Source organism: Passer domesticus, chromosome 1 (assembly GCF_036417665.1).
Source record: "Passer domesticus isolate bPasDom1 chromosome 1, bPasDom1.hap1, whole genome shotgun sequence".
Classification (NCBI taxonomy): domain Eukaryota; kingdom Metazoa; phylum Chordata; class Aves; order Passeriformes; family Passeridae; genus Passer; species Passer domesticus.
The window spans coordinates 76,233,574-76,246,871 of record NC_087474.1 but is presented as its reverse complement, the minus strand read 5'-3'; the positions used below and the strand labels follow the sequence as shown (position 1 = coordinate 76,246,871).

At 42.3% G+C, this 13,298-nt stretch overlaps 1 long non-coding RNA gene across 1 annotated transcript in view; it reads left to right on the top strand.

Moving 5' to 3' along the window:
- LOC135303682 (uncharacterized) overlaps positions 1 to 8,526 on the top strand; it is a 39,972-nt gene extending 31,446 nt beyond the window's left edge. The window contains exons 9-11 of the long non-coding RNA XR_010365123.1: positions 6,292 to 6,484; positions 6,716 to 6,902; positions 7,411 to 8,526. This is a non-coding gene — a long non-coding RNA (uncharacterized LOC135303682). The remainder of the gene's footprint in view (positions 1 to 6,291; positions 6,485 to 6,715; positions 6,903 to 7,410) is intronic.
- Positions 8,527 to 13,298: the final 4,772 nt, after the last annotated feature.

The window sequence follows — 13,298 nt, the reverse complement described above, 5'->3', positions numbered from 1 at the left end:
CAAAGCTAGCTCTGAGCTTTTTCCTTCTCCCCCTCAACCCTAACCACTGACTTGTCAATCCTGGCCAGTGACTTACTCCTAAGACAGAGTCCCCACTGCCCAGATGCCCAGTATTCCTCAGAGATGGATTCTGCTATTAATTTTCCATTTCCTTGGGCAGTTTCTTTCAGCCCCACTGACACATGTCCAGTGGACTGGAGGTTTCAGCTTTTCCTTCACATCAGCCCTCGCCCTAGTTTGACCCCCAGCAGAAGGTGCTGTTTGCAGCTTCCATTCTCTTTTAGTGTGCTCCTCCCAGCCTTCTTTGAACCAGAGCCCTGGGCTTTCACTTCTCCTGTCCTTTAGGGAGCATCCCTGCATTCCTGCAAGCAGCATTCCAGGTGTGGCCTCACCAGTGCTGAGCAAAAAAGGGTCGTGTCCCTTGACCCGATGGAAACGCTCTTCCTAACGCAGCCCCCCTACTGTTAGTTGAAGCTTCTGCCTTTCCTTTGGCAGATCCTTTTCAGCCCTTTTCCAGCTGTAGCTCTGCATGGGTGGGATTTATTCAGCCTCATTCAGAAAAGGCAGAAGGAGAACTTCATTGCTGTTTGCAGCTGTCTGATGAGAAGGTGTAGAGAAGACAGAGCCAGGCTCTTCCCAGAGGCACAAAGTGACAGGACAAGAGGCCACAAGACGCTGTCTGGGACTTGGAAAACTCCAGACAGATCTTAGGGGAGCAAACATCACAACAAGGTTGGTCAAACACTGGAACAGATGCCCAGGGATCTAGCAGCCTCTCCATCCTCAAAGATGTTAAAAATTCAGCTTGCTGAAGCTCTGAGTAGCCCGACCTGATTTTAAAGCTGTCTGAGCTGTGAGCAGGGAGGTTGGGCCAGAGGACAGCCAGAGATCCCTTTCTACCTGAGTTACTGTCCAATTCTGCTACTGTGAACCTCAGCCTTTGTAAATTTGGACCCTGATCTGATTACCTGGATGAGAGGAAGGTGTTATGTCTTTTGAAGCAGATTTAGCCTTTGTAAAGCCTACTCTGCTTTGAGCAGCAGTTTCATGGGACCAATATCTAAACAAGTGCCAGCCCACCAACACACAGCTTCCAGCATCTAGTAACAATAGGAAATAATTGTAGCTGACCCAAAATTTCCTTCATATAAATTTTCAGGATTAGGATAGGTGTCCAAATGGATGCCTGGCCTATCCTGTGCAGTTTAAAGGAATTTGGTAAGTCAGGCCCTTTAGAAAAACTCTGGAATGATAATGGCAAGGGGAAGGAATTTATGTGCCTGGAGCTGAAACCTGGGAAAGTCCCAAATAACTCAGTTTCTGCTGCCCTTTTCACTGAGTGAAGGGCAAAAGCCCTTCCTGTCTTCACCTCCTCTTCTCTCACCCATAAGCAAATAAAAATCTCCTCAATATTTGCCCATTTTGACTGGAAGCATTGGATAGATGCTTTTTCAAATTTTTCTACCTGCAATAGACTTGACATTCCCACTGACATTCTATGCCTTTTACACAAATGGCTCCAGATTGCTCAGCACAGGGAGTTTTTCCTCCTTTTCTCCCCTTTCTTTCTCTTCCTCTTCCCTGCCTAAACACCTGTTGGAAAGAAAAGGAGGCATTAAAAAGAGACATACTTACTGTGGGAGCAGGGAGGAGCTGCTGCCCCTGGCTCAGTGCAGTGTCAGATTAGGGCAGGCTCGCTCTGGCGTCGTGGTGTGCTCCAACAGCTCACTCAGATATTTCCCCAGAGGGGAAAGCCTTTGCTTTCCCTCTGAATTCATCCATCACCAGGCAGAGCACACTCATCAAAAATGTGAAATCTGGCATCGCTGCAGGATCATTATAAGGGTTTAAAAGAGAACATTTCACCACCCTATATATCTTGTCAGCACCTGACAGGTCATGTGGGGAAGTGACTGCAATTCCCAGCTGAAGCACTGGCTTGAGAAGGTGTCACCTACAGGCACAGGTCAGCTCAATCCAATCCCCCTAAGCTGGGAAAGCCAGAAACTTGGGGCTAACATAGCATTTATAGCATCTGCCCAACTTTCTGTGTTCTATGTCTCTCTCATAATGGAGTGGTGCCCCTTTTTCATGTGTTTTCATGTGACTTTGTCTAGTCCTTATCTCAATCCACTTATCCTGCTGGCACTAAAGGCAACAAGATCCACAGGTAAACCTTATCCCATGAAAATAGTTATTTACAATTAATATAAATTAAAACTGTTCAGAACTGTCAAAGATACTGAAATTCAGATGTTTAGTTAAGGCAAGAAAAATTCTGTCTGCTCCCATTTCATTTTTGCAAAAAAAAAAGAAAAAAGAAGAGTACTGAAGCACAAATGATAGAAAATCAAGAATGTCTCCTTTTCAGCAACAAAGCCCTGGAGAGTTAGTGTTATCAAGCAAACTAGAAGTAAAACCAAACTCCAAACTCTACATTACTTACAACGCACTGTTTCTATCAATACACAGGTGAGATTAATTCAGGTGTGCCTGGTTTCAGTGCAGCATGTGCTTTGTTCTGCTGTCAGTGCTTTCTCGAAGTACCAGTCCAAAGTTAAAAAATCAGATTGCAAGCTGTTTGAGTTTTGTCTGTTGAAGCTAATTCATCACAGTAAAAAAATGGTTATGAGATATTAGCAGCTACTGCAGCTTCACTCACTTTCCTTTTCTTTCTTTTTATTCCCTGCATAAAGAAGACCAATTGCTGTCTGTCAATAGTGAAAAAAAATCTTATTTTCTATGACATTAAGCAAATTCTCTCACTATCCCAGCATATAAATGCCTTGAAGGTGAGAGAGAGTGAACAAGAAGAAGAAAAAGAATAATAAAAAAAAAACCCCTAAGAAGGAAAGCAACCTATAGGAAAGGTTTTACAGGGAAAGTGAAAGCACTAACTGAAAAGGGGGGTGTGAGGGATGGTGAGAAAGGCTGTTCCTGAGTCAGTGTCCCAGCCCCAGGTCCAACACTGCGTGCACTGACCTGGACACCTGCCCACACCCAGGGTGGCCCCACAGCTTCCTTTAGCCATGTGTGGTGTCACTCTCCTTTGCCTCAAGAGCAACAGTGGGCCATGGTATTGTGCTGCTTTATCATGAGTTTCATTTCCAGCAGCACCAAGAAAATTCATACACAGGGATGTGGTGGAGCCAAAGTAGACATCAAAACTGTTTTCTCTCTTGAGCTTTCAGAGTAGATGCTGGAAGCAGGTAACAGAGAAGCATCCTTTTTGTTCCCCATGTCTTTACATGTAAGAAGGAATGGTCTTGCTGAGGATTTTGCTACAGGGTGCATGATAGAGAGGGGGAGAGAGGAGGACGTAGGAATTTTGGAATAAGCAAGAGAGGAATATGCAAAGGTTTTTGGAGTTTCCTGTCCAAAACAGGTTTAAAGTTGCTATTTCATCACTTTGAAAATTAGCAGTGTCAGGAATGATGCATCTTCTGGAAGCAATTGTCATCAGGATATTCCCTGGAATGCGGACAACAAGCACAATAGCACTGCAGCACTCTATGCATTTGTATACAAGGGCCTAGTGTGGCATGGTGCCACAGAAACTAATTATACCCAGTATTCATAAAATTATGAGAAATTGTGGAAGTGTAATTATCAGTTTTCCAGCATGCCTGCTGTATGCAGTAAGTATGGCAGAGTTGACATCTTAGAGGAGGCAGATGAGTAAAATATCTTCTCATTTCACCAGTATGCTTTTTAAACTCTTACTACTGTTTGAAATCCTGATGTTCTCAGCAGAAGTGATGGCCTGGAAAATTTTTCTTCTGCCTCATTTTTCCCCTAATCATCTGTGGACAATTAATTGCCACCTATTAGCATCCCAGCCCTTGTTAAAATAGGCCCCTTTTTTTTTAACTAGAGTTATAAAAAAATATCATTTCAGCATAGCGTGGTGGAGTTGTCATAAACATTTAAGATGTGCCAAATTGTCATATTTTCTAGGCAGTATAATAGTGTTCCATTTATTGTTTCCCAAGGACTAAACTTGGAAATGAATGGCTTTATGAAAAGTTAGTCTTATAGTGAAGTTGCTTGATTCCATTCTTCCACCATCAGGCTCCTCAGCAAAATATTTTCTCTTTAATTAAGCTATATGATGCAAATTTCATGGCAATTGATTTAATAAAAATATATGATGCAAAATAACATAAGGAAAAACACCTTAAAGAAAAGCAGAAGGATTCCCTGAGCAGAGCAGGAAATAAGGTTAGAAAAACAATAAAAGGGAAGCTTTTATAGATTTTTTTTTCCACCATTTCTCTTTTTGTAACAGTTAGATGGATGTATCCCTTGCTACCTTCCTCATTTTCTACTGTAAAAGATGTTTGAGAAGCTTTTCTCATTTTTTCTCTCTTCTGCCCAATTATTAATCTATTTTTAAAATTAATAATATAATCAGTTCTGATGTTAATGTGTTCTGGAGTAAACACGCATACTTTTCTGACCTATTTTTTAATCTACGTATGTTTTTGCCTTTCAACTGAGAGATATTTTCTGTTTCTTGTCCAAACCCTCGTGCTAATTCTCTTGTTGCCTGTTGCACAAGTGCTACTGCTTATGTTTATGTTCTAGAGAACCTGTGGGACAATGTAAAGGCAAAATAGCCTCTGCCTGCACTCACTTCAAATCCTGTTGTTTACAACGTAGAGGTGGCAGGGACATCCAGTTGTGAAGATTCATAACACAGTGTGTGGTAATTTTGGGGACATCCTTAGGAAAACGTATATTTCTGTAGCACATTTTTTCTCTCTGTCCCAGCCTCCTCAGGAGCCACGTAAAGGCAGCTTCCTCCCTATCATTGGCCATCATCCATGCCTTTATGGTGCAGATGATCCCTAGAAGTCACTGTTGCAGAAAGCAGGATTTCCATCCGTGCTGAGCTCTGCCCGGGGATGTTCACAGGAGGAAAAGCTGTTAAGTAGTCCATGTGGACAAGCTGGGCAGAGGAAATGGAGTCACAGCTAAATGATGAACTCCTGGAAATTACTGAAAAGTTGCAAGAACACGAGCAAGACTGCAAGGAGAGGGAAGGTACCCAGAGAGTGCTGTGAAAAGGTTGAGTGTAGCAAACCTTGGGCAAACTTTGGCCAAGATCCAGAAGAACATGTGATTTTCACATGGGTGCTTGACTATTCTTGAGACCACTGCTAGCTGGATAAGAGCTCTTATGGTTTCAAGGACTCAACATGTGTCTGAGGTAGCATCAGGCAGTATGATTTCAGTGTGATTGGTTGCAGCTCTCATGTCTGCAAAATTAGCCCAACAGCCTCATAAGAACAATTGTTTTGGAAAGAGATAGGATTTTTTTCCCAAGTTTTCTTTAAGCAAAAATCTTTGAATGTCATTCTGTGGATATTGCTTGTTTTGACCTCAGCCAGCATCAGAAAAAAATAAGCTCAAATACAAAATGTTTCTTTTGGTTTTAGAATTAAATTTTTTTTAGGGCTCCTTTAGAAATAGAAATACATCTCAATTCAGGCTGGTGCCAGAGCTTCAGATTCAGATCTTATTTTAGTTTAATTTTCTTTACTGAACCAAACCATCAGTCTTTCCTGGCAGGCAGTCTACCCCAACTAGAATATTTTCCATAGTGAGCTCCAGATAGCCAGCATACTAATGTATGCCTTTAAAGAAAGAAGAAATACCCTGAGTCCTGATGCATTCAATCAAAACAGCAAAGAGTGATTTCCAGCCAGCCTTTTCCACAACAGACTAAAGCAAGGGGAGAAGCAATCATTGCTTTCTGAAATCAGCCATGTCAGCCCTTGACACAAAGAAGGTTGGTGAAGAAAGGTTAGCTCTGGTGTCATCGTGCCATTAGGTCTGAACGCCTCTGAGAGATCTCTAGTACAGCCTGCCATTCACAGACCCCCAAGGATTTCTTTTTTAAATGAAAGGTTGCAAAAATCTCATTCCCTATTCCAGCACTGCACACACAACGTGTTCCCCTTCCCCCCATCCGTCACAAGAAGCTAATGGGAATCAGGTCCTTAATGGAGGACAATAGCAATTCTGCACAGGTGGGAAGGCATAAAACATTTGCCAGCCAACCAGTCTTGATTCATGGACAATGAAATATTAATACATGACCTTCATAATTTTCCCTCTCCATTAAAAACCTCAGGACACTGGAACTAAAGTGTTTAAAAACACTTCTGCTTCCCGCTAATCAGTGTTTAAAAGATAAATAAAAATATATCTGTGCTCCTTGAATTTGTGATCAGAAAGCTTCCTCCAGAGTGAGTCCAGCCTTATTTACCACTGTTCTTTTTAAAGGATTTTGAATGCCTCTGAATGTGAGAGATACATAACTGCATATCCAACCAACACTTGCCCCTGAAGAGGAAGAGATAAAAGGTTCTTACTTTAGCCACCCCATTGCTGGATTTTTACACTGAGCCCTCCTGCCCAACAGTATTCAAAAAAGATGTGTATGGTCTAAAAGACTGGAGCTACCCATAACACAAAGGTGGGTTGAATGAAAAACTTAAACGTTATGTCTTCTCCTGAATGTTGCTTTATGTCGCAGGGTGGAAAGATAGCTGGCTTAGCAGGAATGTTGGTTTATTTTGTAGCATGGAATGATAGCTCTTTTAATCAGGAATGTAAGCTTTTTCTCTTCTTCAACTGATGGTCATCATCAAGAATATCTGTATGCACAAAGCTACCTTAGTGTTCAAAGACAACTTCTCTTCACCAGTGTCACCAATACCACAGATGACTGAACTGGCTTAGAACCAGAATAAATCTTACCTCATTCTTTTTCCATGTGGATGAAGACAGCTATCTAGAAGCAAAAGCAAATACAGCTTGGGAGCTAGAAGCACAAAACACAAATACCAGAGGTACGTCACCAGTTGCGCCACAAGCTTCCTTCATGAAGTTTGGTAAGTAACCTTATTTATTTGTCTAAACAGACCCTAAACTCCTCTGTACCTGCTGGACTCAGAATTGCTTGTGGCATCATGTCTTTGTGTCTGTGGTATGTGACGAAATCCTGAAGCAACTACAGTTAGTAGGAGATTCTGAACCATGGCTGGAATTTAACCCCAAGCCATCTTTAATTTTCTGCTCACGTGTGATTGTTTCAAAAGAATTAGAAGACACTGCTCACCTGAGGAAAGCATACAAATTCTTGACTGTAGTAGTAGTAGTAGTAGTCATGCAGTGTTAGAGATGAAGTGCTATTAAGAGTTAATATTTGCTTCATATGTGTTAAGCCTGTGGAAGATTTGAGGCAGAAAATTATTGTGGAAATGGAGAATATTTTTCAGTGCACAGAAATGCTTTGAGTTGTTTTAATTTGAAATCTATTATATAGTCACAATTTTAATCACTTTCTTTTCCCTCTTTTTGTTTGGGATAGTAATATTATTACTCTCTTTTCTGAACCAGGTTATCCTGCTATTACATAATCTGCCCTGTGGTTTTGTGTTACAGCAAAACCAACCATGGACTAGAAAATAAAATCAAAAGTGTGTGAAGAAAGGAAGTGTTGTGGGATGAAAGAGATCCATAACACCTGACTAAGCATCAAATGTCATCTCAGTTGTCAATGCAAGGAGGAAGATCTCTGGAGCTTCTTTTCCAAGCAGTTCAAATTCCTTTCTCACTGCTGTCTCTGCAAGGTGCACAGGACAGATGTGTCACTGCTTGGGACAACACGGCTCATGGGACAACAGTGCTCAGAGCACTGAGCCCTGTCATGGAGTGGCCAGGACACTTCCAGGCCAAAATCTTCTCCCCAGGCAACCCCAGTAACTCAGAGACATAAAGATCACTGTTATGTGTGAGGGTGGGGGCTAATTCAAAGTGCTTTAAGTGCCAGAGGTGGTTGCTTCACATACACCTCCGTGGTGCCTGTGTGATGGGCAGGAGATTGGTCCCCGAGGACAAGGCAGAAGGCTTCAGGGCCTGCTAAGGACACTGCTTGGCTTGTCCTGGGAGAGAAGAGCTGAATATGATGACATCTGTGGCCACAAAGTCTGTCTGTGCTGTTCCCCCATCACTCATGCTCAGATTTCCTCTGGGAGGGAGATGATTGATTTACTCCAGCAGGAATGAACTACCACACAGGCACTGCAGAAAGCAAGGGAAACAAGCTGAGGAGAGAGTAAAGATAATCCCAGCTCAAATCTTTACTTTAATTGTATCCTGGGCGGCAATACCCACAATAAAACAGAGCATTGGTCTCTGACTCTGCACTTACTGACTCTGGACACACAGACAGCTCTTAAAAATATAAATTGTCTCCTCTGATTGCTGCCCCAAGTGATGGGTCCCAGCAGAAGGAGAGAGCCAAGCCTAAGGGCCCTGTCCAGTCATGCCAATACCAGTGTTTATTTCCCTCAACTCACCACAGGTGGGAACAGGCTTGTCTATTGATTCTTTAAGCCTTGCACCTTTTCCTACTCTGAAAGGCTATGGATCATTGCAGGAATCTGCTGCGTTCTGCCTCTGGACTGTGGGGGGTGGGGTAATATGGGGCATGGGGCTGGCATTTGCACACCCTATCCCTACAGCTAAGTCTGCTACCAGGGCACTAATCCTCGCAGTAAAAGGGTGTGTAAAGGAGGAAGGGCCCTTGCCACCCTTTGTGTTCTCTGTAGCTGTACAACTGCAGTAGCATTCAGCAGAATGCTGGGCTCATGAAGGTTTCCCAGACCTTCAAACCCTGATCACAGTTGTAAGTCAGGGAACCAATCTGTGTTGGAAAAGAGCTTGAAGAGAATTTTCTCTTCTCGACACAAATCCTCTCACTATGTCTTTAGGCTTTGCAAATTGCAAGAAGGAGCTGTTCCTGTGGTATTTTATACTCTCCAAACTGTAACTATAATCCCAACACAAACCCTAATGTTATTCACATAGAGGAGGTAACCTCCCTCCCTAAAGGAGCACGTAATTTTACCTCTGCTAACACCAGCTGTCCTTACATTATTAAAAGCCCTACAATGATGAATGCCTCATTAAAGTAAACTACATGATCTGAGCCCACCCCATCCTCTATGCCTGCCAATAGCCAAGGTATCATTCCCTATGGGAAAAGAGAAACTACGGCCTTGATCACAGCACCACTAGTTCTTTTCCTGGGATTTGGTGTCCTCTTGAATCAAACTGGCCCTTTGAAAGTATCACTGGCCTCACTCTAATTCCAATCCCAACTAGGAAGAGTACCACAATAAAAATTAAAATAAGGAATTGGTCCCTGATACCATCTCTCTGCCTGCTTTTAGGGGATCTGAAGGAAGTTGAGCATTAGAATTTATCTTTACCATAAACACAAATCCCACTTCTGTCCTCCTTGTACTTCAGGAGCTAATGACCTCAATGAAAGAGAATGTGACACCTTCAAACATCATTCTCCTTCCTAAAGCTGTGGGTTCTGATGTTCTCCACAGTTAATTGGCCTCTTAAAGCTGTTGCTAGGTACTCTCTTTGTGGGTGGTACCAGGGAGAGATCCTGGAGCAAGCAGGTAATTGCTGATCACTCAAACCTACCCACCTCTAGACTGACCCCAGAATCCCTTCGTAGCAGCTGCAACATTAAAAAGAAAGCTGCTCACACACATACATACATATGTACACATACATGGTATTTTCTCTGTTCAAAATGCATATATTAAATGGCACGGCTTTTTTTCCCAGCCTTCAGAGAAGTGGTTTGTGTTCTTTTTGTAAAAGAAAAAAAAGGTATGCCCTCCCTGTCCCTAAAAAGAAAGGTTTAGACAGCAAAATCTGCTGAGTTAAGAGTTTAAGGAGTGTCTCTTTTGGAGGCAGCAAGAGATTGTTCTTTCAGAGTGCCCTCTCTTTGCAGACCGGGGAGATGTTCCCTCGAGGTGTCTGAGTTTCCTCTTGGATGTCCCCTCCCAAAGGGAGCTAACATGAATACAGGATGTGTAATCACTGGAGCCGGGTAAAAGAAGGAGTGACCCGATTTGCCTGCACAGACACATTAGGCAGCTACTGCCTTAATTACCTACTGGGTGTCTCAGGTTAGATGATGTGACAATTTCCCAGTGATAACAATTATCCTTCTGGACTCTGATTCACTTTTTGGTGGGTTTGTCAAGGCCTCATGGATAAAATATGCATGAGCACATCTTGCCCATCCTCCACACCCGGGCTCCTACCACAGGTTAGCAGCATCCTGGCACAGATGGCAGCACTGGAAATGTTTTCCATCCCTGCTGCAGCAGCATAATGGTGGAGAGCTTACTTGCAAGAGTCCATTAGGCTTGCTCTTGGTCCACTTTCTTGACCTGATTTCATCTATATTTTACTGGAAAATTGTACAAAACAAACACAGGGCTAAAGCACCACCTTTTTAAAAATGGAGAGATGCAAACAGACAAAATTATGAATGCTGTGGGGTTGTGGGTTTTTTGAGATTTTGTTTTTGGTTTTGCGGGTGGATTTTTTTGTTTGTTTGGGTTTGTGTTTTGGTTTTGGTTTTGTTTTTTGTTTTGTTTTTCGGGTTTTTTTTGCTTTGTCTCTTTTCTGAAGCTGCTTTCATCAATTTCTGTAAGAAAACAGTTATTAGTTTTAGTAGTATTACAGAAGCATTCAGCTAATGACTTTCAGGAAATAGTTACAGAGACACCCATTTGTCTGGGTGTATGTACATGTATATGCCATTTATAGAAAACATTCTGTCCCTACCTGTAGCCAGTTAGTGTCAGAAGACTGTTTAGACTCTTTGTAAACTCACTTGTACTTGGTGCTAGCATTGATTCCTTGGCTGAATTATTTTGCAATAGGATAAGCCCACTAATTGTGTATCTAAATAAAATTAAATTTTAACAACTTGAATGACTTTTATTTTACCTTGGATGATAATTTATTGACACAAATAGAACTATTTAATTAAATTTGGCATAGCCAGGCCTACCGAGGACACATTAAGCCCTTTTGCCATGTGATTTTAGTGTTTTGTTTGGGTTTTTTTTAATATATTTTAGACTGTCCTGATGTTCCTAGATTAAATTGTGTTTATTACAGTCATAGAGACAGTCAATTATTTTGACTATGTAGTCCTTAAGGATCCCACACAGATTTAGCATAGATCTTCCATGAAGAAGGCCTATTAATTTATAATTTCTCATTAAATACATCAGAGATTGAAATCCACTGTTGCTCTTCTGGAAATAGATATCCTAATTCAGGAGGACAAAACCTGCAATTTATAAAAATGGAAGGAAAGCAAGGAGGACAGACTTAACATTCATCACCATCTCTCAAGAGTTCAGATCTCAGTAAATCTTGGAAAGTTTAGTAAGGGAAAAAAAAGTTGCAGCATCCCAATGAGCATTCCCAGTGCTCCTAGGGAAGCTGAAGACTCGAGGTGTCACCTACACCTCTACAGAGAGCATCTCATCCACAGGAGAAGCCAAGGAGGCCCTGTCTTCTGCAGCAGGCAGAGCAGAGTGATAATCCTTGTTTTTCCCTGTGATGTGCTTCCTGGTGGAGTTTCAGTGGAAGCTTGAACCAGAAAGTAAAGAAAGGTCTGTAAGTTCACACATCCAAGAATGAGGCTGACACAACTGAGGGTCTGCTCTGCAGGGCAATACTCAAGAAATCCCCACCAGCACCTCAGATCCCCACTGAGTGCTGCCAACCCACCACAACTCTTGAAGTTCTGTCACAGTCACCAGACAAGCAGACAAAGAACTAAAAGCCCTTCTACTGAAAGATTAGCACATGTCTTCTTGCTAACTAACAGGCCTGCAAGATCAGGGATGGGGGAGAAAAAGCTTTTAAACTGACTCCTTCATTCTGTGTTTGAGAGAAGAGGAGAGGGTTTGAATTCTGATTTTGTTATCGTGCTTCACTCAAAATAATAACACAATTTTTGTTGATTCCTAAATCTACATTATGTTTAGGTCTTATGTTCTGCATCAAACAAGTACACACTGGTATTACACCAAGATATTTACATTCAGAATATGCATACAGAGAAAAATTGCTGCTAAGACCAGCCAAGAAAAAAGATACATGCAATATCAGAGAGAACTATTAAGGTTTCCCCCTTCCTAATTTTGCAAACATATTGCTAAATCATTTCCAAAAAATAAGATACCTGAATTTGTCTGTTTGGGTGGTGTTAGGGGGGAGAGATGAGGAGGGAGGGAAGGGGGACCAGCAACAAAACTGCAAACGCACAAACAACAAACCAAAACCGAAAGAATGACTTTGCTGCATCTTGGCTCAGGGAATGGCCTCTTTGGTTTGAAAGGTTATTGCTCAAGCAGGCTAGAAGGTTTGAAAACCTTCTCTGCGTTAAATTGGGCAGTATGATTTGGGACTGCTGAAATATAGAGATTTATTCACAAGTAAATACCTCAGGGTCATTGAGGGTCATTGGTTACTGTCATCTTGTGCCAGGAGCAATCTCTCTTGTTTTCACCCAGTTTATTACTTTGTTTTGAAGCACTTCTTGTGCTGTTCACTGGCCTTCCCTTAGCAATACAGCAGGCAGAAACCATCAAGCAGCTCAAAACAACCTCCTTAGGTTTTCAGAATGCAGCTATTAGAGAAGCCCTCCTTTACCCATCTGGTGCCTGCTCTGCAGGGGTGACAGCTGTCAGTGCATAGGCTGACAGGGTACTAAGAGGGTGGCCTTCTTTATGAGGGAGGAATTCATATCTGAATGACTTCAAGAATTTTTATTCCCTTGGTTTCTACTGTATTTTGAAAAGGGCTGTGTACCTGCATTTGGCAACAGAGACAAGGGAGGAGGCAGGGTGAGGAATGGAGCCATAAACAAGCCAGCTCAAGACAGCCCCTTGTTGTGAGCCTTCCTACTTTGACACATACTCATATATTTTAGAGTACAGCACATCGAAGTTGATTGTTTTGGCTGCTCTTGCTCCTGGTTTTTGGCTCCCGTCCTGTCTTCTGGAGTACTGGGAAGAGTCAACCTCCTGCCAAGCTCATGGGCATAGTGCAGGGGAGCTCACCAGCATCGTCTGCCCTCTGAAAATCTAGTCTTCTGCCAGGTACACAGGGGAACTTTGGTCCCAGGTGAAGTGGGAGGGTTGTAAATTCCTAGGGGGTTGGGGGTCAAGGGAGGGCACAAAATGGATTTGGAAAACAAGGCTGATGCCCAATCCACTGGTTTTCTTTAAAGGTACAATTTAAGAACTCAATATTAAGGAGGAGAAGCAGCGTGTAAGCCAAGCCAAACACATTCTTTCCCAAACAGGTATAGCATAAAGTTCTGGAAAATTTCTGAAGATATCTCATCTATGACACCCAGAACAGAATTTTTTAACTGTGCGCTGGCA